At 44.7% G+C, this 4,293-nt stretch overlaps 1 protein-coding gene across 2 annotated transcripts in view; it reads left to right on the forward strand.

Moving 5' to 3' along the window:
• The window catches only part of PATL2 (PAT1 homolog 2), a 37,010-nt gene that overhangs the window by 3,980 nt on the left and 28,737 nt on the right, over positions 1-4,293 (forward strand). The window contains exon 1 of one of the 2 annotated variants that reach the window (XM_037744618.1): positions 2,351-2,436. The exons of the other annotated variant lie outside the window; for it this stretch is intronic. The gene's annotated coding sequence lies outside the window, so the exon portion shown is untranslated. Of the gene's footprint in view, positions 1-2,350; positions 2,437-4,293 lie in introns of those variants that run through there. 2 annotated transcript variants of the gene reach the window in all.

A 4,293-nucleotide genomic window follows, 5' to 3' on the forward strand; every position in this document is an offset into this window, starting at 1 on the left:
TTTTTTTAGTAGAGATGGGGTTTCACCATATTAGCCAGGATGGTCTTGATCTGCTGACCAATGTGCTGGAATTACAGGCGTGAACCACCATACCTGGCCAAAAAATACTATGTTTAAAATCCCTTACACATAGATTCTGACTTACTCACTTGGAAAACCAATTTAAAATGCAATTAAAAACAGTAAAGGAGAAAAGTCTATTTTTCAGTTTTCTGTATTGGAGAACACCTGTATTTTTATTGGATTTACCATTTATGTTAGATTTTGAATAGTGAGGGTTAAAATGATATATACAACCATTTGTTTAAAAACAAGAACACTGTTTGCCTAGAAGAGCAAATTTTGGAAGTCTACAAACATGAAAATTTCCTTTTTTTTTTAATTTTTAATTTTTTGTGGAGACAGAGTCTTGCTATTTTGCCCAGGCTGGTCTCAAACTCCTGGCCTCAAGTGATCCTCCTTCCTCAGCCTCCCAAAGTGTTGGAATCACAGGCATGTGTTACCATGCCCAGCCACAAATATGACAGTTTAATAGCTTTATCTCCCAATAGTGCAATTAGCAGATTAAAAGGGGCCTTTTTCCCCCATATAACCTTCTTAAAATTTTTTTGCAATGAACACTTATTCAAAATAGTAAATGTTAGCAAGAATTTAGAAGAACTGCACTTTGGGAGGCTGGGGTGGGCGGATCACTTGAGATCAGGAGTTTGAGACCAGCCTGGCCAACATGGTGAAACCCCGTCTCTATTAAAAATACAAAAATTAGCTGGGCATGGTGGTGGGCATCTGTAATCCTAGCTATTCAGATGGCTGAGGCAGGAGAATCACTTGTACCTTGGAGGCAGAGGTTGCAGTGACTCGAGATTGCTCCATTGCACTCCAGCCTGGGTGACAGAGCAAGACTCCATCTCAAAAAAAAAAAAAAAAAAAAAAAATGGAAAACACTTCAACAGCTTTTTATAAAGTTAAACATACACTGACCATAAGATCCAGCCACTCCATTAAGAGAAAATGAGAGCATATGTCTATCCAAAGACTTGGACACTAATGTTTATCACAGCTTTATTTGTGATAGCTGAAAACTAGAAACAATCCAAACATACATCAACAGGTAAATGAATAAACCTATTGGAGTATATATCCATACAATGAAATGCTATCATCAACAAACAAGGAATAAACTGTTAATACATGTAACATGGATGAAATAGTCATGGTAAATAAAAGAAGCCGGGCAGAAAAGAGCATATACTATATGATTCCATTTATATAAAACTCCAGAAAGGGCAAACAAATCTATATGACAGAAGTAGATGAGTGGTTTCTAGAGGGCAAGGGGATCATCTAAACATAAGGAAACTTTAGGGTTGATGGATAGGTTCATTATCTAGAGTTTGATGATGATTTCTCAGGTATATTTTAAACTCATTGTATACTTTAAGTGTAATGTATGTCGCTTATAAATATTTAAAAGGACATAGCCAGGGGAAGGTGGAACAAGATGACTGAATAGAAGCCTCCACTAATCTTGCTCCCTGCAGGAACACCACATTGAATAACTATCCACACCCACAAAAGCACCTTCATAAGAACCAAAAATCAGTTGAGCGATCACAGTACCGGTTTTAATTTCGTATCACTGCAAGAGGCACTGAAAGGGTAAGACAGTCTTGAATTGCCAAATGCTATCTCTCCCCAATCTCCCGCAGCAGCCACCTGGCAAGGAGAGAAAATTTGTGCTTCTGGGACCGGAAGAGTGCAGTGATTGTCAGACTTTGCATTGGAACTCAGTGCTGCCCAGTCACAGCACAAAGCTGCACTGGGAAGAACTCACCCAGGGCCGGCCCATGGAGGGATCATTTAGACCAGCCCTAGCTAGAGGCAAATCTTCCATCCCAGCAGTGGGAACCTGAGTTCCAGTAAGCCTCACCACCATGGGCTGAAGTGCTCTGAGGTTCTACATAAACTTGAAAGTCAGTGTAGACCACAAGGATGGCAATTACTGGGCAAGTCTTGATGCTGTGCTGGGCTCAGAGCCAGTGGATGTGGGGAGAACACAACCTAGTGAGACACCAGCTGGTATGGCCAAGGGATTGCTTGCACCACCCCTCCCCCAGCCACAGGCAGAGCATCTCAAAGCTCAAGGAGAGACTCCTTTCCTCTGTTTGAGAAGAGGAGAGGGAAGAATAAAGATGACTTTGTCTTCCATCTTGGATATCAGCTCAGCTGCAGTAGGATAGGGTACCGGGCAGAGTCCTGAGGCCCACATTCCAGGCCATAGGTCCAAGCTGACATTGCTAGCCACACCCTGGGCCAGAAGGGAACTTGCTGCCTTGAAGGGAAGGACCAGTCTTGGCAGGATTCCTCACCAGCTGACTGAAGAGCCCTTTGGCCCTGAATAATAAGCAACCAGGGAGTACTCATCATGGGCTTTGGGTGAGACTCAAAAACATGCTGGCTTCAGGTATGACCCAGCACATTCCAGCTGTGGTGGCTATGGGGAGAAATTTCTTCTGCTTGAGAAAAGGAGAGGGAAGAGTTAAGGGGACTTGGCTTCTGTGGGGTTAGAATACTAAGTGGGCTCTTAGGGTCTCTGATTCCAGGGCTTTGGCTCTTGGATAGCATTCCTGGACTTGCTCTGGGCCAGAGGGGAGCCCATTTCCCTGAAGAGTAAGTCCCAGGCTGGGCAGCATTCACCACGAGCTTACTGAAGAGCCCATGGGCCTTGAGTATACATCAGCAGTAGCCAGGCAGTACTCACCACAGGCCTGGGGTAGAAGTGGCCACAGGAAGAGACTCCTCAGGTTGTGGAAAGGGGAGGGAAAAGTGGGAAGGACTTTGTCTTGTGGTTTGGGTGGCAGTTCAGCTGAAGTACAATAGGGTACCAGGTAGATTCCTAAGGTTTCTCACTCCAGGCCCTGGCTCCTGGAAGGCATCTCTGGACTCACCCCAGGCTGGGGGGAACTTGTCACCCTGAAAAGAAGGACATAAGCTTGGCTGGCTTTGCGACCTGTTGATTTTAGAGCTAGAGCCTTGAGTGAACATAGGTGGTAGCCAGGCAGTGGTTGCCACAGGCTTTGGGCAAGACCCAGTACTATGCTGGCTTCATGTCTAACCCAGCACAGTCCCAGTGGTGGTAGTCACAGGGGTGTTTGTGTCACTTCTCCCCCAACTCCAGGCAGCTGATCACAAAGAGACAGACTCTGTTTGGGAGAAAATAAGGGAGGACAATAAGAGTCTCTGCCTGGTAATCCAGAGAATTCTTCTAGATCTTATCTAAGATCACCAAGGCAGTGCCTCTATGAGTAATCAGTGTTGTCAGCAGTTTAAAATAATAAGTTGTAAGATATTATTTACAAACTTCATGTTAACCTTAAATCAAAAAACATACAACAGATTGTGAAAGAGATACAGCATTTCTGGGCTTGGTGTACCCTCTAATGCAGACACAGCTGCAGCGACCAAAAACTTACATCACAATACCCAAGTTCCTTTGAATTCCTGGAAAGCCTTCCCAAGAAGGACAGATACAAACAGCCCAGACTGCAAAGACTATAATATTTAACTCAGGGCCAGGCATGGTGGCTCGCGCCTGTAATCTCAACACTTTGGGAGGCCAAGGCAACTGGATTGCCTTAGCTCAGGAGATCAACCTAGGCAACACTGTGAAACCTCATCTCTACTAAAATACAGAAAATTAGCTGGGCATGACAGCATGCGACTATAGTCCCAGCTACTCAGGAGGCTGAAACAGGAGAATTGCCTGAACCCAGGAGGCAGAGGTTGCAGTGAGCCAAGATCACACCACTGCACTCTAGCCTGGGAGACAGAGGGAGAGTCTGCCTTAAAAAAAAAAAAAAAAATTAAGTCAGACACTGATAAACATCCACAAGCATTCAGGCCAGCCAGGAAAACATGGCCTCAACAAACGAACTAAATAAGGCAACAGAGGCCAATCCCAGAGAAACAGAGATACGTGACCTTTAAGACAGAGAATTCAAAATAGCTGTTTTGCCAGGCACAGTGGCTCACGCCTGTAATCCCAACACTTTGGGAGGCCAAGGCAGTGGATCACTTGAACTCAGGAGTTCAAGACCAGCCTGGCCAACATGGCAAAACCCTATGTCTACTAAAAATACAAAAATTATCTGGGCATGGTGGTGCGCATCTGTAATCCCAGCTACTTGGGAGGCTGAGGCAAGAGATTTGCTTAAACTTGAAAGTTGGAGGTTGCAGTGAGCCAAGATCATGCCACTGCACTCTAGCCTGGCCAACAGAATGAGACTCTGTCTC

The sequence above is a fragment of the Cebus imitator genome, unplaced genomic scaffold, assembly GCF_001604975.1.
Source record: "Cebus imitator isolate Cc_AM_T3 unplaced genomic scaffold, Cebus_imitator-1.0 Scaffold9, whole genome shotgun sequence".
Lineage (NCBI taxonomy): Eukaryota > Metazoa > Chordata > Mammalia > Primates > Cebidae > Cebus > Cebus imitator.